A 26,791-nucleotide genomic window follows, 5' to 3' on the forward strand; every position below is an offset into this window, starting at 1 on the left:
TCACTGAATGTGGGAGGATCTACAGCTTGGGCTTTGGATGTCAGGGTGATGGAAATGATAAAATGTGAAGTCATCTGAACACCAATATTCTTCTCTCATGTCCCTGATTTCCTGAACAAACGACTGGCTGCATCACTCTCCTGGCATCCCAGATAAATCTGTTCTCATGGCTTTCACTTGCCCACCACAATGGACAATATCCTCAAACTACAACCTTCCTTTCTTAAGTTATTTTGTCAAGTACTTTGTCAACAATGTGTTATATGAAATAAAGAGCCTCATGCTTTTTGACTGCAGCCAATTACCCCACACCTTAGAATACACATGGGAATACATGGCAGTATAAAGGTTTATGTGAGATATGGGAGAAAGATGCAAGCTTGTAATAGCTCACAAAGTCACATTCTTCTAAACACTGATTTAGTGCAAAACATTTATTCAATTTTAGTACCATTGGATAACATTTTAAGTTGCCAAATCTAAATGCCAATGCTAGGAAAAAACTGTTGTCAAGGAAAAAATGTCATTCATTATGTCTTCTTGTAATTATTTGATATATATATATATATATATATATATATTATATATATATATATCTTTTGTTTTAAATATTAGTATACTTGTATTGTGATGCATGCATGCTACAATTTACATGTGTAGGTGAGAAGACAATTTTGCAGAAATGGTTCTTTCCTTTTTGACTTCATGTCATGTAGATTCCATTGATGTTTGTGTGACATGTACCTTTACCCACAAAGCCTTCCCTCTGGTTATAACTTGTCTTAATACATACTACTTGCCACAGTGATACCAGCTGTGGCATTCTGTTTAGGCAGCTCCTTTATCAGAAAGCCTTGCATACACTTGGTCTCTAACAAAGAGAAGGGCAGAGTGTTTCTTTTCTGCTTTACAAAATGGTTTTAAAGCAATCAATTGGAAAGCTTTGAAATGAGTTCTTATGTACCTCTGTGGATTGTGAAAAGACAGTGCAGTTTGAGATGGTTAAGGAAATAGTTGGAGTGTAAATCCCTTCCAACATTTTATTTACTTTACTTCAAAACCACATTGCGTCACTCATTTACTCACATTATTTCAAACACTTTTCATGCCTTGGAGGTCTCTATTGGGTTTGATAGCAGAAAGCCTATTTCAGAATATCCTACTTTTGTCTGAAATCATCAGAGACATGCTGCCAACGTTTTGGGTGGCTGCTTCTTGAGTTGTTCTTCAGATTTCACCTGATTTTGGTAGGAAGCCAGGGATAGAGAAGGTAATGTTGGTGTGGTTCCTGAAAAAGCCGGCAAAGGGTCTAGGATGACTGATGCCTGTGAAACACTCAGGGGAAATTCTGTGCTCAAAGCAGGATGTTCACCACCATAATCACAGCCTATCATTTCCCCTCTCATGGGGACATTTAGAACATTCGACTAAGTCAATGTTCTAAAAGGATCCTGTGCAATAACCCTGCAAATTGCAGTACATGTCAGAGGAGTAGTGTTGAAATAGGACTGTCCATTTCACATTGGAATACGTTCCTTTCATCTGTTTTGCAAAGAAATATATGAATAAGCACTGGAATGTATCTACTGTGATGTTTTTTAAAATTGTTTACCTTTAGTAAAGGTGAGTGTAAATCATACCAGCCTGCCATAAAGTCATTATCTATTAAAATGATACAAGAGATTCAGTATATACTAGAAATACCATCAAAGCAAAAACTTGCATAATCTTAACATGGGCATTAAAATATTTATTAGAAAAAACAAGTCCAGGACAAATGTGTGGTCAAGCACACTCCACTCTTGGAGTAATAGTACAGCTCATATAGAATCAGTTACTACTGCATGATGGAGGGAAAAGATATTCTAGGTTACTTCTGACCTATTGTCTTCTGACAGCTACTTAGGCGTCTCCCTCTGATTATAGACAGAGAAATGCATGCAACTATGATGTGGATCATAGTTTTAGAGCATAAGCGGAGGAAACATTCTTATGCATACAGATGCTACTTGTTACATTTTGATGTGCATAAGCAAACAATGCCTTTTCATGTGTTTCTTCAAAAAGGAGTCAAGAGGAGATTCAGTTAGAGATCTATATTATGTTTAAAAAAGACATTTCATTCTTTTTAAAAACAACAACAGATTTTAAAAATATTGAGAAGACACAGACAGTTAATATAGATATGAGATACAGAAATAAAATATATCATATAATAGATACATGTAAAGTTGTTTGAAATAAAAAATAAAAACAATTAGGTATAGAAAACAGAAAGTAAAGGTACCTATCTTTTTAGAATAGAGAAGACAATTGAAAAGGCTATTCAGATTTTTATTTTTTATTTAAATTGGAAACAAGCTTGTTTTACATGTCAATCCCAGTTCCCTCTCCCTCCCATCCTCCCACACACCCCACCAACACCCCCCATCCCAGCCCCCATATACTCCCCAAGGAAAGTGAGGCCTTCCACAGGGGATCTTCAAAGTCTGTCGCATCACTTTGGGCAGGAACTAGGATGTCCCCCATGTATTTAGCCTGAAAGTGTACCCCTCCATAGGGGAATAGGCTCAAAAAAGTCCATTCCTACACTGGTTACGCTGCAAAAGGCCCCATAGACTACTCAGGCCTTCTAACTGTAACCTGCATTCAGGGGGCCTTCTTTGGTCCTATGCTGGTTTCCCCAGCAATCAGTTTGTGGTCCATGAATTCCCACTTGTTCAGGTCAGGTGTTTCTGTGGGTTTCACAGTCTGATCTTGACCCATTTGCTCATCAATCCTCCCTCTCTGCAGCTGGATTCCAGGAGTTTAGTTCGGTGTTTAGCTATTGATCTCTGCTTCTGCTTCCATCTGGATGAAAGCTCAGTTAAGGTAGTCATCACTGTCATTATCAGGAAAGGGCATTTAAGGTATCCTTTCCACTATTGCTTAAATTCTTAGTTAGGGTCATCCTCTTGGATCTCTGGACATTTCCCTAGTGCCAGATTTCTTTTTAAAACTATAATGACTCCCTGTATTAAGGTATCTGTTTTCTTGCTCTCCTCTATTCACCCACGGACTCAATCTTCCTAATCCCCCATGTTCTCCTCTGCCTCTTCTCTGCTCCACTTTCTCCTACCTCTCTCCCCTTCCCCCTTCCACCGTGCTCCCAATTTGTTCAGGAGCTCTTCTCCCTTTCTCCTTCTCTGGGGACTATTCATGTTTCTCTTAGGATCCTCCTTGTTTCCTAACTTCTCCAGAGGTGTGGATTGTAAGCTAGTAAATCTCTGCTCTATGTCTAATATCTATATATGAGTGAGAATATACCATGATTGTCTTTCTGTAACTGGGTTACCTCACTCAGGATATTTTCTTTTAGTTCCATCTATTTGCCTTCGAATTTCAGGGTTTCATTTTTTTTTCTGCTGAGTAGTACACTTTCTCCATCCATTCTTCGGTTGTGGGGCATCTAGGTTGCTTCCAGGTTCTGGCTATTACAAATAATACTGCTATGAACATAGATGAACAGATGCCATTCTTGTATGGATGTGCATTTTGGAGTATATACCTAAAAGCGGAATTGCTGGATCTTGAGATAGACTGATTCCTATTTTCCTCAGAAACTGCCATACTGACTTCCAAAGTGGCTGTACAAGTTTGCACTCCCACCAGCAATGCATGAGTTTTCCCCTTTCTCTACATCCTCTTCAGCATAAGTTGTCACCAGCGTTTTTGATTTATAGCTATTCTGACTGGAGTGAGATGGTATCTCAGAGTTGTTTTGATTTGCATTTCCCTGCTAGCTAAGGATGTTAAGCCATTTTAAATTCTTCTACTGAGAATTCTCTGTTTAGTTCTGTATCCCACTTTTAAATTGGATTATTTGGTTCTTTAGGGACTAACATCTTGAGTTCTTTGTATATTTTGGAAATCAGTTCTCTCTCAGATGTGGGATAGGTGAATATGTTTTCCCATTCTGTGGGCTGCTGTTTTATCTTCTTGACTGTGTCCTTTGCCTTACAGAAGATTCTCAGGTTCATGAGGTCCCATTTATTTATTGTTAATCTCAGTGTCTGTTCTACTGGTATTATGTTCAGGAAGTGTTCTCTTGTACCAATTCATTCAAGGGTATCTCCCACTTTCTCTTCTATGAAGTTTAGTGTAGCTGGGTTTATGTTGAGGTCCTTGATCCATTTGGAATTAAGTTTTGTACATGGTGATGCAATAATATTGAAAATGAAAACTAAGGATCAGAATTTGAACATTTTCAAGAAATAGATACTTGGTTGTAAATTTGTAATTTGGTACAAACTACTTTTATTATTTTAGAAACATTAAATTTAACTTAAGACTAAAGATACAGGTGTAAAACATAGATTATTTCTTTCCTTTTAGACATTGCAATATAATTAAATAATCTAATCCTTCATTTTCCTCACTCCAGGCCCCCACAGATTGTTCCTTACCCCTTGCTCTACTTCAAATCCATGGCCCTGTTTTCATGAATTGTTGTTACATGCATGTGTGTGTGTTCCTAAATAAAACATTGTCAATCTGTATAACTCTACATGCATTATGATTTCAGAGCTGATCATTTGGTACCCAAAAACTACTTGGGGTGTTCTTCCCTCTAGAGAACTAATTGTCTGTAGGTCTTTGTGGAGTTTTGGGGTCTCATGGACTTTCCTCTGTCTTCTTTGCCTGTGTATTTTTTTTTGAGATTGTTCAGCTCTTGTTGGTATGACTTTGGGGGTATAACTTCTGACATTATTATGAGATACAGTCTCACAGCACATTTTATGATTATGTGGTTCTTAAAGTTATTTTAATGTACTCTTAAGGAGATAGTTTCTTTCTTTTAGCATTTTATTTCAGATGCATTGGTGTTTTGCCTGCATGAATATCTGTGTGAGGGTGTTATATCCTCTGGAATTGGAGTTGCTGTCTTGTAGATGCTGGGAATTGAACCTAGATCCTCTGGAAGAGCAGGCAGCACTGGTATCTACCGAGTCATCTCTCCAATTCTACTCTTACAATCTTTATATACCCTCTTCCACGATTTTCCTTTAGCCATGGGAGCAGGACTATTTTTGTAGGTTATTCTGTGGAACTGATATGCACAATTCTGCATTTTGATTGGTTGTGACTTTCTGGCATCATCTCCTTCAAGACAAGCTGCAAAGATAAGTTTTATAAATGAGGGATTGTGACTACACTCATCTGTGGGTGCAAAGACACATATTTAGAGGGTAGATATCCATTATGCTGGTTTAGTAGTGTGGAAAGTTGTAGGTTCTCCACTGGTCCTGGATAGTTGTCTAGGTTTTCAGTATTATGAATGGTTTACCTGTTATTGATTGGATTTTAATGTCCACTTAGAAAGCTATTGGTAATTGCCAATGTATCCCTAGGGTTATCATGCCATGCTAATTGATGTGGTACCTACTGGGGATCATAGCTGGGTAGAACTCTTGTTTGCTTCCCTTCTTTGGAAGCTTCTGTGGTACCTTCTTTTATCATGAAAGTTCATCCTCAGGGAGAAGATGTTCAGGTAACTTCCATGTCAGAGAGCTCTGAGCCCTGGGTCCCAAGAGCATTTTATCTTCAACATCAGAGCAACCCTACCAACATGAGTGAAAGTTACTTTGCCCCTACACTCTCTCCACAATTTATTGCTGTTTGTTTTGTTCGACAGGAGCATGCAGGGTTCTCTTATATGATGCAAGTTAGAATAGAATTGTAAAAGTGTTATATCTGCCTTGAGTTAATCTTTTGAAAATATATCAATAACAGTTTTACAGGCTTGTTTGTGGACTAATATCCAAGACAGAAAAAATGGGGAAATTTTGATGTGACACTATATACATACCTGAATAGATGTAAATTGGTACAACTAATCACAACATAGAACTTAAAATATTTAGATGGAATTCTTTTTTATATTCATCATATTTATATAAACATAAATATACATAAGATTAAAGCCAAACACAATATGGAGTCAGAACTAGATTGATAACAGGTAGTTTATTAAGTAAAAGTATTCACGAAAGGTAGCCAGTGACCAGGTTTGCACAAGATGACTCAGTCTGATCAGCCAGAAGACAGAAAAGAGACAGAAAAGAGGCCAGTGTGCATGTCTCCCTGTCACTTAAACCCTTGCTATGTCACTTTGACCACCCACAAGCAGCCATGGTCAGTGGCACCTGTGGCCATCCCCAAGCAGGTATGGTCAGCAGTGCCTCTAAACAGGATTTCTCCCTGCATAAGGTAACAGTGGTTTAAATAGGAATGGCACAATTGAAAATGTCAGGTCAAAGACAAATATCAGAGCACAATGGACTTTGTAACTTGGAGAAGTTAGCAAAGGAGGATCAAGAGTAACAGCTGATGAGCAGAAGCACTGTGAAGAGTGAGGGAATTTGTATCTTTCTCCTTTTTTTGGTTTTTTGAGACAGGGTTTCTCTGTGTAGCTTTGGAGCCTATCCTGGCACTTGCTCTGTAGACCAGGATAGCCTCAAACTCCCAGAGATCTACCTGCCTCTACCTCCTGAGTGCTGGGATTAAAGGCGTGTGCTACTAATGCCTCGCTGAATTTGTATCTTTCTGTGTTTATGTTATATTTCAAATCTGAGATATATATGTGTGTGTATATTTAGGCATATATATATTTATTTATTTATATGTATTATATATACATATATTATGTGTATTTATGTGTACATTATTTCTCAGCCATGATTTTGAGGAAGGACATCATATTGATGCTGAAGATTGCTGTTTCACTGGCTGGCCATCGATTTCAGTAGGCTGGCTGTTCAGTAAGCCCACCATAATTTACCTACATCCTTAAACTTATGAGAGCTCTTCAGATTGTTTCTGGAAATGCAAATTCAGTTACTCTGGTTTTTGCAGTAAGGTTTTTACCTGAGGAATTGTTTCTCCTTCTATTATGGGTTTTTATTTGTTAGAAGCAGGAGCACCTACATATCTTCAGCCTTCTATTTAAATATTAGTATTAACAAATTATTACAATAGATTAAGCTATGCCCCTTTTGTGTTTAATGTATCTACTTTCATATTCAAATTCTGAAATTTTTTGAATACCAGAAAGCATTTTTAAATGTCTGAAAAATAGTACAAATGTTTTTGTGCTTATTAATTATATATATTAAAATAAAAAAATGTTCAATTCATTCTCAGTATTTTATTTTATTTATGATTTCTGAACTTCTGTATTGTAAAGTAAGGTAAAAGTTGACAAGTTATAAAATATTTTCTTGATAGGACATGAAAAGATTTTTTCTACAGTTTTATTACCACAAAAAAATTCAGTAAGCCAATAATTTCCTTTTTTGTGACAGATAAGTATTTGAAGAATAATTATGAAGTACATCATGACATCTTTTCCCTACTATGTGAACTTTCTTTTAAACTTTATTAAGTGATGAGAGAAATATTAAAATAGAAAAACATATTTTGTCTTATTCAGCTAACAATAGAACAATTCTTTAGGGGTATCAATATAGAAATAGCAAAGTTGCAGAGATCCAAATTTGCCATTAAGTAATACATAATAATTTGTATATTATAAATATTATATATACATATGTGTATGTATAATAAATTAAAAAAATAATAGACAGAGCAGGAATCAAATGTGTAAAGTGTCGCTAATATTAAGATTGGTTTGTAGTGGCATCAGTTTGCCTTTTCCAATTCATTTCTTTTCACTATATATATAAAATTGTACTGTGTTTTATTATTTTAACTTCTGTTGACACTCAGTTCTATTATCACATGAAACTAGAAAATGTCCCTCTTTGTCTTAATATAAAAGGAAATAATTATGAATACATAGATCCACAATTTGTTTAGAAGGAAATTAGTGTTAACTTATTGTTTTACTTTTTGTAAAAAGAAGTTTCTATCGAATTGGAATCACACCAATAATAGAAAGTTGTATCCATTGACCATATCTTCAGTTTCATTAATGTTAAATGGAGTGTGCTGATTAGTTTTATGTCACCTTGTTACAAACCAGAGTCATCAGGTCAGAAGGAGCCTCAGTTGAGTAAATGCCTCCATAATATTGGTCTGTAGGCAAGTCTGTAGGGTAGCTTCTTAGTGATTGACATTGGAGGGCTCAGTGCTTTGTCAGTGGTGCCATACCTGGTCTTGTGGTTCTGAGCTCTGTAAGAAACAAGCTGACTAAACCATGATTTGGGAGCCAGTACACAGCACACCTCCTTTGCTTCTGCCTCCAGATTCCTAATTGAGTTCTTTCCCCGATTTCCTTTCAAGATGAACAATGATATGAAAATATAAGTCAAATAAATCCTGTCCTTCCCCAAGTTGTTTTTGGTCATGACCTTTTATCACAGCAATAGTAACCCTAATATAAATGAGGGGAAACTTTACTTTCTTATTGTTTCTTATACTCACTATCTGTAAAGATTCCATTTTTCTAATTTTCTTGTACAGCACAGGATCACCAGGCAGGAAAATGGTAGCACCAGAGTAGGCTAGGCCCTTCTTTTAATACATTAAAGACATTTTCCATCCTAATTTGTATTTGTAAATATTGTTTTTGTTGTCTACACTTTCTAACTTTTGAGATTATAATTCCATTACAATGTTTCTCTCTTTCCCTCTGTCAAAATTTCACATATATTCTCTCTTACTCTCGTTCAAATTCATGTCCTCATTTTTAGACTAATAGTTATTGTATGTATAACTAATTGTTAGTGTATTCATGCATGTGTATATAGCACACACACAAACATATATCCCTTATATGTATGCTTCTGTAAATATTTTAAGTATTCAAAAGGAGCAATTGTGACACATTGCAGATTCCCTTGCATAATATGTTCCAATGTTATGACTTATCCTGGATTTCTAGTTTGCTTTCTTTTGCTGTAATAACACTATGACTGAAAGCAATGTGAGGGAGAAGGAGGCCTTTTCCTTTTTCAGTATACCAGTCCTTTATTATGGTTAGTCAGGGTAGGAACTCATAGCTGATGGTAGGAACTAAAGTGAAAACTATAGAGAAACAGTTCTTACTGGTTTGTACACCTTGTTTATTTATCTGACATGAACCTCTGACACAAGGAATGCACCTCAATAATGTATTGGGACTTCTTATAACCAACATGAATCAATGAATTGTCCCACAGATTTACATATATTAAAATCTGATATAGGCATTTTTTCAACTATGGTTGTCTCCTCAAAGATGACCTTAATTTGCGTCAAGGTGATAAGGAACTATCCAACATACTATATTATTACTGATAAGATGCCATTATAGCAAAGACCTGATTCACAAATCATTAACTTTGATAGGGTTCAATCTGCTTCCTTCAATTTCTGGTGTTGTTAAAACCTCGTTTCCAAATCCATTATCACAAACTATCTCCCCTTGGGATTGTTTCAAAGGATTTTACAGTTTCAATATTACATTCAATTCTTAGATCCAGAACAGCTTCATTCTATTTTGGATAGATATGTATTTTCCAATCATTACTTTTGAATGATATTTTTCTCTCCTGTCAAAAATCAGTAATAGGGACTTCTCTGTACAGGATCTAGCAAAGGAAATCTTCCAGGATCTCCCCATCCAAGACGTCTACACAACCAGACAAATCCAGCCAAATATATACACTCAGTCACCTGCATTACTCTGGCCTCTCATGCCTGTACATCAAAGAACTTGTGGGCTTCTGTGAGGACCTTCTCTCCCTGTCAACATCTATAGTTCCTTTTCATCCTCACCAAGTCTCACCACCCAGCCAGACCTGGCATTTTTTTTCCAGAGTATTGCTTAATGAGTCTCCCTGACCTCCCCATACAAGCATGCTTCCCCACATACAGTGGGTAAGCTAGTTTGTCATCCAGTGCCTGAACTTTAACTAAGGATCAGGATTTTGGAAGAATCTTACCTTATTTTTACCTTATTTCCCAGGCCACATCCAACCTCTCCACCAATCCAGATCTACTATCAATTTCTAGGCTTACAAGAGGAGGCACATACTGTAACATCAGGGTAGTTGTCTGTGTCCAACTGATTTCATTGTATCCAAGATATTGCCTACATCCTGGACCAAACAATTCCTACTTCTATCTTCTGATGCAACTTGCTCTGTCTGTCTAAGCTAGATTTAAAGATAATGAAAGAAATCTGCAAGCTGAGATCTGATACCAAAAATCTCAACATTGTGGTAGACTCAGCAGATATTCTCTCTGCAAAAACCTACTATTTCTTTAGAAATATTTAAAATGAGAATTATCTAGTTCAACCATAGTATACATGATTGAAAAGAACAATCAAAAAATTACTCAAATTTAACAACAAAAAAAAACAAAGAAAGACCTCATTAAAATTAAGAGGAGAATAAATTCTTGAGTGATTCACATAAAACACAAACATAATGATGATGAAAATAATGAAGAAAATCCAGGACTCAAGAACTGAATTCAATAAGGAGACAGAAATATTGAAGAGGACCTCCACAGAATTATGTCATTGGCATGGTCTAGCTGCCTAGAAAGACATGAATAACTGGTTTCTGAGCTTTGAGTGCATAACTTGAAGGGCATGGAGTGTCTCTCTGTTCCTGGTAAGCTGAGATATTCCCTCATACAGTGAAGCATTCAGGTCGCCTGTGCTTACTCTGGGTTACTTACAAGTCAGTGAAGCATGTAGAATATGCAGAACAATTAGCCTTAGACTCTAATCTTAGTTAGACATGTGTACCATGTCTAGCTTGCAACTGTGTTTATAATCACAGCAACTGTCATTGCATTCTATTGTGAAAAGTTCATGTAAACTATGATTGCTTGGAATAAGCTTATCTCAGCCTCTGTCTTACTGAGACCCGTCCAAACTGGCCTGATTTTAATACCCACCAATATCAGGAAATGCTGTTATGATAAGTAAATCCTGGCACTTACAAAGACCCAATCTGAAAAGAAGATGGAATTGAAAAACCCCATAACACGCCTCACCCTCCCTGGGAGTGGATGAGGGCAGGAAGGGGCTTGGTGGAAGCATGATAGGATGTGAGGGAGAGGGAAATGGGTATGTAAAAATTTAGTAAATAAAAATTTACTAAAACAAGCCGGGCGTTGGTGGCTTACGCCTTTAATCCCAGCACTCAGGAGGCAGAGGCAGGAGAATCTCTGTGAGTTTGAGACCATCCTGGTCTACAAGAGCTAGTTCCAGGACAGCCTCCAAAGCCACAGAGAAACTCTGTCTCGAAAAACCAAAAAAAAAAAAAAAATTGCTAAAACAAAAAGGAAAAACACAACAACTCACCTTGAAAATTGAAAGCAAAATCTTGCAAGTAGAATGAAGTTAGCAAAAGATAAACTACAAACACTATAGCAAATAAACAAGGAATGTGAAAAGGTAAATAAAAAAGCAAGAAAGAAATGTGCAGGAAATATAGGTGATCATGAAAAATTATCCAGAACTATTTACACATTCGATTCAACCCTATCAAAATCCCCATTCCATTTTTTTCCAGAAACAGGAAAAATCTATTATAAAATTTATATAGGACCATGGCCAAAAATTCCCTGTAGAAGAAGCACTGTAGGGATTGCCAAACCAGATTATAACATATATTACAAAGACGTTATAATAAAATCAAAATGATACTGGCACAAAACCAGAAGTATCATCTGAGAAAACAAAATTGAAGACTCAGGCATTTGTATATGTAACTTCAACCATTTAATATTTGACATTGATGCCAAATATATAAACTGGAGAAAAGAAAACATCTTCAACAAATTGTGCTGTGAAAACTGGATGTTCATATGCAAAAGAATGAGATCAGAACAATACCTGTCTGCTATTACAAAATTAAGTACAAATATCAAATATATAAACATAATACACAAAAATATGGAAACTGATAAAAAAATCATATGTAGCATCAAACATGATATAAATGTAAGAAAGGTTTCCTGAATAAGATTTAATTTTTGAACTCTCCACACTGATTTCCAAGTGATTGCACCAGTTGCAATTCTACCCACAGTGAAATAAGGATGCTGTTTTTCATTCTCTACATTTTTTTTTCTTAGATTTGTTGGGTAAGATGAAATCTCAAAGTCATTTAGATTTCAAATTCCTTAACTGTTACAAACAACAGTTTTTGAGGTATTTCTTAGCCATTTATTTTTTCTACATTCACATCTCCTCTCTATAGCTCCAATATCCATTTGTCAAATGTTTTTATTTGTATTTTATTCTTTGTTTTCGAGTTCTTTCCATATTCTGAATATTAATCCTCCATAATAATTGTAGCTGGCATAGATTCTATCCCACTCTGTGTGCTTCCTCTTCACCCAGTTGACTGATTCTTTAGATGTGAAGAAGTATATTGTACAAGCCAGATGGTTGTGGCACATGACAGCATTATAGACCTGGGCATTGTTCTTGTAACATCTAAGATGTTTGCAGTTTACAGAGTCACATCTGTGTTTTCTAAATGTGATAAAGGTTCTCCACAGATACATTTATTATAACTTCTTGGCCCTCTGATCAAAGAGGTGATGCTTTGAGTGAGAATTGATATATAATATTAGAATGAGAATAGTCAATATATGTAGGATGTGTGTAAGCATGGTTAGCAGTATGCCACACTGGTAAACTGATTCTTTCTAAGCTGTGTTTCTGTTTGTTTTTACTCTTTGTGTACTTTTTTCTTTCCATGGTATATGAAACAAGAGACCATCTTAGAATTAGTTGTAATTCTCGACTTTTGCCCTGTAAGTATCTAAATACGTCCCCATCTACTACACAAGGAAGCTTCTATGATTTAGGCTGAATATATCACTAATCTAAGAGTGTAGCAGGATCACATTAAGAGTCCTTTTATAGCCATATTTAAATTAATGTACTTTTTGCCCTTGATACATGGGCTAGTTATTGTCAGATTCATGGCCCCATGAGCAGTTATAGACATGCTTTCCATCTCATGGAGTCTGCCTTAAATTAGATCAGACAGTACTTGATTACTCTAGTATTTGCGTCACCAATGCACTAACCTATCTTGCAGGCAGATCATTGTAGATCAATTTTTTATATCTAGATTCATGTGTACTTTATTTTCCTTTTTGTGTCAATGAACACTAGTAAGCATTGATGTCTTTAGACCACTCAGTTATACCATTTCGTCTAAATGAGTACATGTTGCTTTTTCAATGTTAAAAACAAGCCTTCTTGTTCAGTCAAAATTATTATAGTGCTGATGCTGACAGAGATTCATAATGCTTGGCTTTGAATTTAAATAAATAAAATTTTCTCCATGGCATGACAGGAGGTCCTGCTATACTAGTTGCTTTTAATGAATCAGGTCATCCACTCCCATCTCCATGCTCATGTTTATGGTGTTTAACATGGTGGAGCAGGAACTGCCTGAATTTTGAGCCATCATTGATTTTCCACACTAGTAGTCATTTATTAATTTCATATCTATAGCTTAGTCAATTATTTTGTGTGTCCTTTTACAGCCAAAATTGGTAATAGACATTTTATGTTTTGAAGCTGTAATGAACAATCTCCCTAAAGGACAAGATGACAGGATGAAACCAAGTTGCATGATAAACTTGAGGTGAAATACACAGCAGCCAAAAGAACAACCTTAGTCTTTTATAATAAGCCTGTATCATGGTAAAAACTATTTACTCCAGGCAAATAATTTCATTACATTAGCAACTGAATGCCTTGTAGACATTTGCATGTACTCTCTTGACTATGACCGGTAGCACAGTATGCACAGCTACGAGGAAGACCCTTGTAAAGGAGATGTCTCCTCATATACCTATAAGCCTGAGGTAGCTGTTTCTTTCCCTACTATAGATTTTATTACTTTGCCTTCAGAACTTAAAATTTCACTGTTTATCATTAAGCTCTCTCTAGTTATGGTGTATCTTAATATTGTCTTTTAATTTTATTAAAGGCAAAGACAGATGTATTGATGGTGAACTCTGTGCTGTCCTCTTAGAATTGGGTTTCTATGTATTCGAACACTGATAAACAGTATCTGTTGGCACCTTCTTTGCTATCAGAAGAACATCTGCTTTTGAGCTTTAAGGCTTAGATCCAAAATAACAGTGATTTCTGTCATTCTGAGTCCCTCAGAGCCATATGTGCTCTGACATTGTTCATTTGTTATTGGACACATGACATATATATCATTGGCAATAAGCCAAAACAATACCTCAGATGTTTGCTAAACCACTGGAACATTAAGATTTGTTTTTCAAAACAGATTAGAAGCCATCCCAATAAGCAAGTGAAACTAATACAAAGAATTACTAATCTATCTAGTGAAGTAAAACTTAAATCTAATGAAAGTACAAAGCTACATAATTAAGTAATACAGGAAGACAAGAAAAAGTCATAGAAACATAAAACGAATCTTTAATCAATAAATAGGAATGCGCCAAATGATATGACAGACTTTGAAGATCCCCCTTGGAAAGCCTCAACCTCCCTAGGGAGCAGAAAGGGATGGGGGTTAGTGGGGGACAGGGGAGGAGGGGATAGAGAGGGAACTGAGATTGACATGTAAAACAAGCTTCTTTCTAGTTTAAATAAAAAAAAATTAAGAATGAAAATATTGAGTGGAGGACTTTTAAAAGTAACATACCACCAAAGTAAATAACTGGAATAAGGAAGGCCATGTACTGAAATAACTACCAGTCAGCTCCAGAGACATGCTATACCATCAATCATCTCATGAGCAATTACAAAGTAGTGAAACACGTCAATACTTAAACCAGGGATGGCCATGTTTAATATTTGCCTGGGATTGTTCATGTACTTGGTTGTGAGACTACAGAATGATAAAACAAGATCCTTTTGCATTTTGCTATCATTTTTAAAATTCAAAAAAGTACCTTTGAAATTAATGCTATTGAAAGTAAAACAACTAGATGAATTTCCCTTTTTAAGGAAAGACAGGAAGGGAATATAGTGGTAGAGTTCTTAGAAAATACACATATGCACAAAAGACCACTGGGATTCAAGAACTGTCTCTCTCTCTCTCTCTCTCTCTCTCTCTCTCTCTCTCTCTCTCTTTCTGTCTGTCTGTCTCTCTCCTTCCCTCTCTTTCCTTCTCTCTCTGTATGTCTCCATTCATTAATTAAAAATATTTTAGGTAAGGGTGATGATTCAAAACTGTACATATATTGGAATTTTATAGGATCAATTTACCTAATTAAAGTGTTTCCAAAACAATTGAATATAAAACAAAAAAGGAAACATACTAGGGAATGAGTAGATCTTGGGCAAGGGGATCACATGACAATGTATTGAATTCCACATAACAATAAAAATGAGGCGAAAGAAAGAAAGCAATTATGACACTAGCAGTGTGCCTTACTTTTAACTGCCAAACAGAACAATCTGAATTGGAAATAGGAATTCTATCATGTTTGCTTTTGGCAATCACTTTATCTATTTTAAAGCTCCAAGTCTTGCTTTAGTGAATCTGATTTTTGTGCCTCCAAACTCATCAGTAATTTTGCTAAAACAGAAATATATTCTGCCTAATTAGGTATTTACTGTGTGGCTATCTTATTTTTTGGTTGTAAGACTAGCCTTAATGGCTGAGCCATCTCTCCAGCCCAGCTATCCTCTTATTATCCTGGATGTGGATTTTCATGTAAGTTGCAAAATACACCATTTTGAGATATTTTACTTGCATTCACATAAATATCATGTATTTCGGTATAAAATTGAGAATTCCCCAAACAATTTATAAATAATTAAGGTAATATATGAATCACTAGATTAGTTTCTGTGATACAACCTTTCAATTTGTCTCTTCAAGATGATGCTTTCCTACAAAACATAATATTCTATCATTCTATGAGCTAATGGAATTCTGGAAGAATTGTTTTCCTGTGAGGGGCTGCAGACTTCATCTCAACTCTAGCTAGAAATGAGCAACACAAAAAATATATAATTTGAGCCTACATAGAATGAGAAAGGAAGTTTTGAACTGGAGATGAAACAAAAACAAAACCAATTACCTTTTATTTCTTTTTTTTTCAAACACAGCTCTACAGGATTTCCCTAACTGCCTTAAGAACATAAAATTTTGGATTAGTCAGATGATATGCTTTACTGTGTCAGCCACAAATTAAAAATCAAAATGACCACATCTAATCCCTGGACAAAGCTCCTAGAATCCTGTTAAGAAAAAGAGGGGAAAAAAGAATTATAAGAACCAGGGCAGTCAAGGTCATCACAAGGCAAAACACAGAGACAACTATCCTGTGTCTATAGGAGTTCACAGACCCTGATACAACAACTAAGGAGCCTGCAAGGGACATACCTAGGCCTTCTATATATGTGTGACAGTTCTATAGCATAGTCTACTAGTTGGACTCCTAACAGTGGGAGCATGTCTTGTCCCTGTCCCTTTGGTAGGCTTTTGGGAACCTATTCCTCATGCTGGGTTGCATTATCAACCCTTAGTAAGAAGGGAGCGCCTTTTTCCTACTCCAACTTGATATGGCATGCTTTTGTTGAAACTATGGGAGGCCTGCCTCTATCTGAACAGAAGCAGAGAAGGAGCGGATTAGTAGAGGCAGAGAGGAGTAGAAGAAAGGGAATGGGAGGAGAAGAGGGAGGGAAAAACTATGGCTAGGACATAAAATAGTTGAATAATTTAATTGATTAAAAATCAAAAGTGATAAGCCACAAATAACTGGGATAAACAGTGAATTTCAGGGCATATGTGTAAAAAATACAACAATGATTCTGTGCATGTATTCTGTACCCATACAAAAACACATAATGCATGTATCTAATTCTACAGTCAGTAAAAGTAATTGTTTTAAAATAAATACAATAGATGACTGTAAAGAGAGTATAAGATATGAATGTACTCATTAAGCTCTCCTTTGAGGTCTTGGCATTGGCAGTCATTGTGAGCTATTTAGTGCTGAGGTACCTAAACAGGAGGTACATGAAAGCAAGCACACATGCATGTGGGCACTCTACCGTGTGTGTGTGTGTGTGTGTGTGTGTGTGTGTGTGTGTGTGTGTGTGTAATGTGTAGTGTGAATGTCCCCTATTTTTGCCTGAAATTCTAGAATATAAATGGCTTTAATTTATTCTCTTGTTGTTTACTGGAAAACACATAATATTAAGCAATGAAGTATCACAGGGGTATGAACCCATGAATCTTACTCTAGGAAACCACTGACAATTCCCTCAAATTAAATCAACTTTGCCTTGGTTATCTGATTAAATATATAAAATCATGTATGTCACTTCAAAATTTTATAGATACTGTCACTAAGTTATATATGAATCACAAAGTAGCAAAACATTTTAAGAACATAATTCCCCAGACTTATTTACATGTTAGGTAGAATAGCACTTGCATGCTCTGCGTTGATTTATTTTGCATACTCAATCATGAAGAATAGAGTGTATATAATCTGCATTCTTCCAAAACTTCTATTTGCATAACTTTACCCTTGAATTCCACTGTATCTTCTAGTGATCTTTGCAGCCTCAAAGCTGTCTGTTAGCTTTCTTCAAAATCTATAAGAGTATGTACTATGTTCAGGGAAAAATTCATATAGAAATCAGAAAATAAGATTGTGTTTACATTTTAGATACAGCTGTCCAGTTTAATATTGTGCATTCTAAGTGGGTGCTTTCCATACACAGGCTTTTGACTATTGCTACATCTAACTTAGACTGCTATCCAAGCCTCAGAAAGTGATACCTCAAAGTAAAGGCTTAGGAAGTACTCCCAGAAATAAAACATCTGTCTGATTTCCTCCCCTGCTCTGGCCTCACATTCTTTCCAAGACAACATAGAAACTTGATTTTCTTCTTCTATTTTGTGAATCATGAAAACACTGATGTCTCCTTTCTCCTAAGCCAAAAATAATACTAGAGTTATTACTTCTCCTACTCCTATCCTACCCCTTAATCATGAAAATTGTACAATCTTCATTCGATAGTGATTGTGCCTGTTTGCCACAAGCAAGATCTGGTAAGAAAGCGGGATAAAGACAAAAAACTTGGTCCTGAGAAATATCTACATCTTACTCTCACTACCTTATCCTTTGGTATGACATTGGCTCTAAACCTTCCTATGTGAGGAATGGCACTGCATTTGTGTGTAGACATGAATATCCCTTTAAGTTATGATTTTATATATATATATATATATATATATATATATATTACATTTTATATAGTATATTTCATATAGTTATAGAGCTTGAAAAGTTCAAATGTGTAAATTTCTCTTTAAATATGATGTGGTTAAAAGTTAGCATTTACCATAAAATCAACATATTAAATAAATTAGATGCTAAAATGTGTTATATTCAGTGAATAAATTACTATGATTTCAGATCATGTCTTATGCTCAATCAAAAGTTTTACTAAAATTCATATGTAGTAAAACAAAGTAATTGGTTATTAAGGTAATAAGAATAATACAGAAAATGATTTATGAAATCGAGAACCATTTTATTTAATTGTTTTTACATTTCATGTCTATGCCTATAAAGGTGCAAGATGCTTAAAGAACACTAAATCAACTGGAACAGAAAAGAAAGACCCCTTGCCACATAATAATCATAACACTAAAGACACAGAACAAAGAAACATTCATAAAAACTCCAAGAGATGAAAGTAAAACAATATATTATATAAAGGCAGACTATTAGAATTACACACAACTTCTCAATGGAGACTCTAAAAGTCAGAAGGGCATTTATAGAAGCTTTGTAGATGTGAAGAGACTACAGATGCAATCCTAGAGTACTATACCCAGAAATCTTTCAATCACCATAGATGGAGAAAACAAGATATTCCATGATAGTGTCAAATTTTTAAAAAAATATATCTACCCAGAAATGAAGAATATGTGGTATATTTACACAATGGAGTACTACTCAGCAGAAAAAAAAAAAAACAATGGAATCTTGAAATTCACAGGTAAATGGATGGAACTAGAAAAAACCATCCTGAGTGAGGTAACCCAGACACAAAAAAACAAAAATGGTATTTACTCACTCATACCTGGATTTTGGACATAGAGCAAAGGTGTACCAGCTTACAATCCACACCTCCAGAGAAGCTAGGAAACAAGGAGTACCCTAAGAATGACACACATGGTCCCCTGGAGAAGAGGAAAGGGACAAGATCTGCTGAGCTAATTGGGAGTATGTGGGGTCTGGGGGGAGAAAGGGAGGTAGGAGAAAGAGAAGGGGAGAAGAGGAGGGGAAAGGAGGACATAAGACAGCAGGAAGATTTAGTCAGGGAAAGGATTGAGGAGAGCAAGAAAGGAGATAACACAATAGAGGGAGTCATTATAGGTTTAAAGAGAATTCTGGCACTAGGGTAATTTCCAGAGATCTAGGAGTTTGACCCCAACTAACAATCTAAGCAATGGTTGAGAGGCTACCTTAAATGTCCTTCTCTGATAATGAGAAGGATGGCTACCTTATATGCCATCCTAGAGCTCATATAAGCTCATATAAGCTCATCTAGTAGCTCATATAAGCAGAGGCAGACACCCATACTTAAACATTGAGATAAACTCTGGAATCCTAATTGCAGAGAGGGAGGAGTAATGAGCAAAGGGGTCAGAACAAGATTGGAGAAACCCACAGAAACAGCTCACCTGAACAAGGGGTTGCTAATGGTCACCAGACCGATGGCTGGGAAAACAGCATAGGACTGTTCCAGAGCCCCGAAGTGAGAATGTCAATTTTGAAGTCTGGGAAATATATGTGGCCTCTGGTAGTGGATCAGTATTTATCCCTAGTATACCAAATGACTTTGGGAGCACTCTCCACAAGGAGGGATACTCTCTCAGCCTAGACACCCTGGGGAGGGTCTAGGCCCTGCTCCAAATGATATGACAGACTTTGAAGATCCCCCATGGATGGCCGTGCCTTCCCTGGGGAGCAGAAAGATGTTGGGATGGGAGTTGGATGTTATGGGAGGAGGAGAGAGAAAGGGAACTGGGGTTGGCATGTATAAGAAGCTTGTTTCTAGTAAAAAATAAATAAACAATATATAAAAAGAAAAAATACTTATCCACAAATTTAGTCATAGAGCAGGTATATAGAAGGAAATCTCCACTTCAAAGAGTTTAACTACACCCAGAAAACCACAATCAATAATTAAATATCAGCCATGATGATCAAGTAGCCTTCATTCCAGACATGCAGGGATTGTTCAACATATAAAATTCTGTCAATGTAATCCACCATATGATCAAACTGGAAAAAAACACCACATGATCATTCCACTAGATACAGAAATAGGCTTTGACAAAATCCAACAGTACTTCATGATAAAAGTCTTGGAGATATCAGGGATACAAAGAACATACATGAACATAATAAAGGCAATATACAGCAAGCCAATAGCTAACATCAAAATAAATGGTGAAAACCTTAAAAGCAATTCAACTAAAATCAGGAACCAAACAAGGTTGTTCAGTCTCTCCATATCTATTCAACAGAGCACTTGAAGTTGTAGCTAGAGCAGTAAGACAGAACAAACTGATCAAAGGGATAAAACTTAGAAATGAAGAAGTCAAAGTATCCCTCTTCACAAATGATATGATTGTATATGTAAGTAACTTCAAAAGTTCTATCAGGAAAACCCTTCACCTGATAACCACCTTCATCAAACGTCCTGGATTCAAAATTAGGACAAGAAATCATAGTTATATGCAATAACCAGGTAGAGAAAGAAATTATGTAATCAACACCCTTCACAATAGCCACAAATAATATAAATTATATCAGTGTAACTCTAGGTAAACAAGAGATAGACCTATATTAAAAATTCTTCAAGTTCTTAAAGAAAAAAATTTGAAAGGAATCAGAAAATAGAAATATTTCCCATGCTTATGGACTGGTAAAATAAATACCAGCCCTCTCACCCAAAGCAATCTATAGATTTTAATAAAATTCCTTAAAATCCATCACAATTTTTTGCAGACATTGAAAGAACAATACTCAACATCATATGGAAAAAAATGAGGCCTAAAACAATCCTGTACAATAAAATAACTTCCAAAGATATCACCAACCCTGATTTCAAGTTGTACTACAGAGCTATAGTAATCAAATCTGCCTGGAATTGGCATAAAAACAGAAAATGCATGAGTCAAATCACATTGAAGATGCAGTAAGTCTATAAACCATTAGATACTCGATTATCAACAAAGAAGTCAAAATTATACAGTGGATAAAAGAAAGCATCTTCAACAAATGGTGCTGTTATAACTGGATGCCAACATGTAGAAGGTTGCAAATAAACCCACACTTATAATACTGCACAAATTTCAAGTCTAAGTGGATCAGAAACCTCAACATAAATCCAGATGCACTGAACCATATAGAAACAAATGTAGGCAATAGTATTAAAAGTGCTGGCAAATGAGACAACATTCTTAGAACACCAATAGTGCAGTCAAGAATAACATCATCTAACAAATGGGACCTCATGAAACTAAAAAGCTTCTGTAGCACAAGGGACACCACCACTAGGACAAAACAGCAGTCTACAGAATAGAAAAAATATCTTTGTCATCCCCACATCTGACAGAAGGCTAGTTTCCAAAATATATAAAAAATCAAGAAATTAGACATCAAAAACCCCAAATAATCCAATTAAAAATAGAGTGGAGACTGAAACATAATTATCAGGAGATGATGTTCAAAACTGTGAGAAACAATCTCAGAAATGTTCAGCATCCTTAGCTAACATCAGGGAAACACTAGTGAAAACAACTCTGAGATTCAATCATCCAACTTTACACCTGTCACAGTTGCAAAAATAAATGAATAAACAAATAAATAAATAAATAATAACTAAATGCCAGCTCAGGCTGGAAAGAATATGGAGCAAGTGGAGCAATCCTCCCCTTCTGGTGGGAGTGCAAACTTGTAGAGTCATTTTGGAATCATTATGGAGGTTTCTCAGAAAACTGAGAACTGTGCTGCCTCAAGATATAGCTATAACCACTCCTGGCCATATACTCAAAGGATTCTATACCTTACAACAAGGGCAGTTGCTCTTCTAGGTTCACAGTAGCTTTTTGTATAATAGACAGAACCTGGAAACAACCTAGATGTCCCTCAAACAAAGAACAGACAAAGAACATTTTGTACATTTGCAGAATGAAGTATTACTCAGCTGTAAAAATGATAACACCAGGAAATTTGCTGGCGAATGGATGGAACTAGTAAACATGGTCCTGAGCGAGGTAATGCCTACCCAGAAAGATAAACATTGTATGTACTAACGCTTAAGTAGATTTAGAGGTAAAGTGAGGACCATGCTACAATCAACAAACCCAAAGATGCTAGTAACATGAGGGGCTCAAGGCAGGATTCTTTGATCTCCCTGAGAAGAGAAAATTGGGTATATTTATTACATGGGTGGAGTAAGGGAAGTGATGATGGAAACATGATTGATCAAGTTGTAGGTGATGGAGAAGAAAAGTACTGAAAGAGTTCCCGGAGGAGGGGGTGAATTTCAGGGTGAGGTAGAAATGAACTGTAAAGGAAACTCCCAGGAATCTATAAAGAGGATCCCAGCTAAGAGTCCCAGCAATAAAGGATACCTTGTTTGACAGGTCATCACCTATGAAAAGGAAAGTTTTCCAATAGAGATACTGGGACACCAGACCATCTACATTACCTTTGATCTATAATTTTACAGGATGTAAAAATTATTAATTAAAAGAAGACAACACTGAAAGAAAAAATCATATCTGTTTATATCATTTGTTCCAATCTCTCCTCCCCTCAAAACATCTCATGTCTCATCTCTGGAACTCTTCAGACTTCACAGCATCTAATGAGTATTTTAAATTACTCTAAAAAACAGTGTTTATTTATATACATGCATATATAAAAGTATAAAAACATTTTCTTGAAGCTCTTCAGAGTTTTTCCTATGTTTTTCAGGGCTGACCACTTGATATTTGGATAACCATTACAGGAGCTCATTTCTGGTAAAGATTAATTTTCCCTCTTTCAGTAGTCATTAATAGCCTATAGCTCTTCATGCAGCGCTTCTTTTAATGGCAGGATCAAAGCTGAACATCTGAAACATTAGACAAACAGATAGAGTGATACAGACATTCTTAGTGGCGGTTAGTGTCACACTCAAAAGAACACTCTGACATGAAAGGTTAAATTTTCAACCTAAAAATAATGATATTAGCTCCCCAGTGGATGCCCACTTGTTCTCTAATTATCCTGACCTCTCTACCATGGTTTTCAAGCATTTAATGAGTGTCTTTGAAGTGGATTCACATTAACTGCTTTAGACCAATGCTCTGGCTTGTGTGTAGACACATGCATATGATGAAGAAATTAGATTTCTAATTAAGCAATCTACATTAAGGCTGCCTGCCAGATGAGAATTAGTCTTAAGGGCATTTGTAGAGAGATACTGATTGAAGAATATTTGTGGCTATATCCACAGTAACCAGGGAATTATCCAACAAGGTATTGCCAAAATTCCTGTACAAAGAGCATGGATTTTGTTTATTTATTTTTGGAGCTGGTTATCAAATAGGAGGTTCTACATATCATGACTTAGCCCTAAGGGCTAATCATAGAAACATCATTGAAGAAGGAATGATTGAGGGCACTGATTCATATGTACTGTGAGAATCTCCTCAGGTAGAGCCTCCCCTAAATCAACAAATAGAGACGAGGCAAGTAAAACATGCCTGGGTTGACTATAAACCACCCACCCTCAAATGCTCAGAGACACTTGCAAAAACTTGACAGATTGGATTGTATTCTTTATTTATTCTTCTAAAAGTAACTGAAAAGCAAAATGTATCCAAATTTCTTCCAAATTTCTGCCATTTATATCTTCGATTTCACAATTCTCATTTGTTTCTTCTTACAGAATTCTCTGCAGCTTTTAAATGAGAGAATTCCTCATTACATTTTTATCTTTTAAATAAATTTATTTTTAAGCTGATTTAAATAATAAACATTTTCATTAATTAGGTTTCATGAGAATTTTTTGAGGTTGTAATATAAACACAACCTCCCCCTTCCCTTACAACTCCCAAAACTTCCCTGCAACACACTCCTTCTAATTCATGTCCTCATTCTTTCTTTATTGTTATTGCATGAATATATTTATATCATATCTATTTCTCAATATAATCTGCTCTTCCAGTATAATGTTATTGGAGTTTATATTGTCAAGGTTGTCTGGTGTCAAATAATCATGCATGAGACATTTTTGCAATTCTATGTCAAGCTGAACATGTACATAGATCAATTTTCTATTGGAAACTGTCAAAAACCTTAATTCTTATTTTGTGAAATATACAGTACACTATTATTATCTGTATTTTCTATGTTGGTCAGTTGCACGCACAGATCTTCTGATTCCTAATTGTAATTAAAAGGGTTAATCTTTATGCCCACACATAATTCCTGGTCCTCCCACCTTCTGGTAAACATTGTTCTTCTCCCAACATTGATAATATCAAATATATTTTCCCCATGTATTAGAAAGGCCATTGAGTAGTTTTGCTAAGATCCATTTCCAAGGGGACAATACTTATTTTAACTACTCATTCATTCCATAAGTTTTTCTTTGCCTTTTTTTGTCAAATTCAAAATCATTTTATTAACAAAATTCTATGTCTTTAGATGAGGTATTTAATTGAGTAACTGCTTCAAAACATTTAAAAGCATTGTTTGGTTAAGAAAGAAATGCAAGTTATAATATCTTTAACAAATAACTGTAAAATATCATAAATTTGAGCTATTATTTTCATGACAGTTTTCTTTTGAAACTAGATTCTTCACACATACAATTCATCCAAACAACAGTTTTCCCCCACTTCTCCTCTTTCCAAGATCCACTCCCCCTCCTTTTCCTCTTCAGAAAAGAGCAGGTCTCCAAGAGAGGTCAGTCAAACAGCACAAAACAAGACACAATAACACAAGGCAAAATCAGTAGTAATTAGTCTAGACAAGTATTTTGGGACATTTGTTCTCCATGTCACCTGAATCTGTCAATAAACTGAACCTCAATTCAGAGGGTGAAGTCCATGTTCAGTTAATCAGTATAAACAAGGGAGTTATTTGCCAACTTGAATGGGCAGAGAGGGACACAGGGAGGAATGAGAAGGAATTCAGGAGTTTTGCAGGCTGTTTTTGAACTTGGAAAAACAGAGATGTTAGTCATCTGGGATTTTCTCCCTTGCTTTTTGGATCTACCAGGTTAATAACCTGTTATCTGACTCCCACGATTTTATCAATAATAGAAATATTTAGATAATTGTTACAGACAAGATACACCAACATTAGGAAATGTGTCCAAAGAACAGGCAAACAAATCAGAAGAGAAGGGGTGAAGAGGACATGAGGAGGCTAAAAGGTTGAGTCAGGGGAAGAATAGAAGAAAACAAGATAAGAGATAGAGGGAGACATTTTTGTTTGCAGATAAATCAGGCACTAGGGAAATGTCTGGAGATCTACAAAGATGACACCAGCTAACAATCTAAGCAACAGAGGAGAAGCTACCTTAGATGCCCTCCCCTGGTATTGAGATTGATGACTGACTTATATGCCATCCTATACCCTTCATCCAGCAGCTGGTGGAAGTAGAAGCCAACACCCACAACTTATCACTGAACTGAAATCTAGTCACAGAGAAGGACAAGTGATGAGCAAAGGGGTCCAGACCAGGCTGGTGAAACCCACAGAAACAGCTGACCTGAATAACAGGGAGCTCTTGGTCCCCAGACTGATAGCTGGGAAACCAGCATAGGACTGATCCAGACCCCAGGAACGTGGGTGTCAGTGAGGAGATCTCGGAAATCCATGGGTGATGGGGGAAATACTTCTATGTATGTTTATCTTACTGATTGTTAAATAAAGTATTTGCTTGGCTAATTAGACAGCAAGTTAGGCTGAACTAGGAGTCAAAGAGGATTCTGGGAAATGTAGTAGAGAAATGGTGTTTCAGGCAGAAAGTGACCTAGCAAAGAGACTCATATTTAAGAAGAGGAAAAAGGAAGTGTCGCTCGCTTTTCCCGTTCCTGCTCCAGCGGCACGATGTGATTCACCAACAAGGAGGGATGCCAATAAGATAAGTCTTATAAAATATATAGATGTATGATAATTGAGACTGAGCTAACAGAAGAGAATCCTAGTCATTGGCCAAACAGCATTGTACCTAATACAAGTTTGTGTGTTTTCATTTGGGCCTTAAGTCAGGTGGGTGGCTTTTGTAAAGCTCACATGTGGCGGTGGGCCTCAGGAGGCCTTTGGCAGAAAGATTTATCATAACACATGGGGTTTCCTGTAGTAGATCAGTACTTATGGGTAACAGAGGTGTGGACTTTGGGAGCCCATTCCACAAAGAGGGATACTCCCTTAGCCAAGACACACTGGGGTGGGCTTAGGTACTATCCCAAAGGATATGAGAGACTCTGAAGACACCCTATGGAAGGCCTCACCCTCCCTGGGTTGCAGAAAGGATATGTGATAGGTAGGGGTTTATTTGAGGCATGGTGGTAGAGGTGGTAGGGGATGAGGGGAGGGAGAGGGAACTGGGAGTGTCATGTAAAACAATCTTGTTTCTAATTCAAATGAAAATGAAAAAAAAAGAAAGTTGAATTTGATTCCTTATGCTGTCAGGATTTATATTCAATTGATGTAAATTGAAAGCTGGCCTTTCTTGTAGTGGTCAATGAAATAATAATGTACTAATCTGCTTTAAAGTGGTGTAAAAAGA

Source organism: Cricetulus griseus (genome assembly GCF_003668045.3).
Source record: "Cricetulus griseus strain 17A/GY chromosome 1 unlocalized genomic scaffold, alternate assembly CriGri-PICRH-1.0 chr1_1, whole genome shotgun sequence".
Classification (NCBI taxonomy): Eukaryota; Metazoa; Chordata; class Mammalia; order Rodentia; family Cricetidae; genus Cricetulus; species Cricetulus griseus.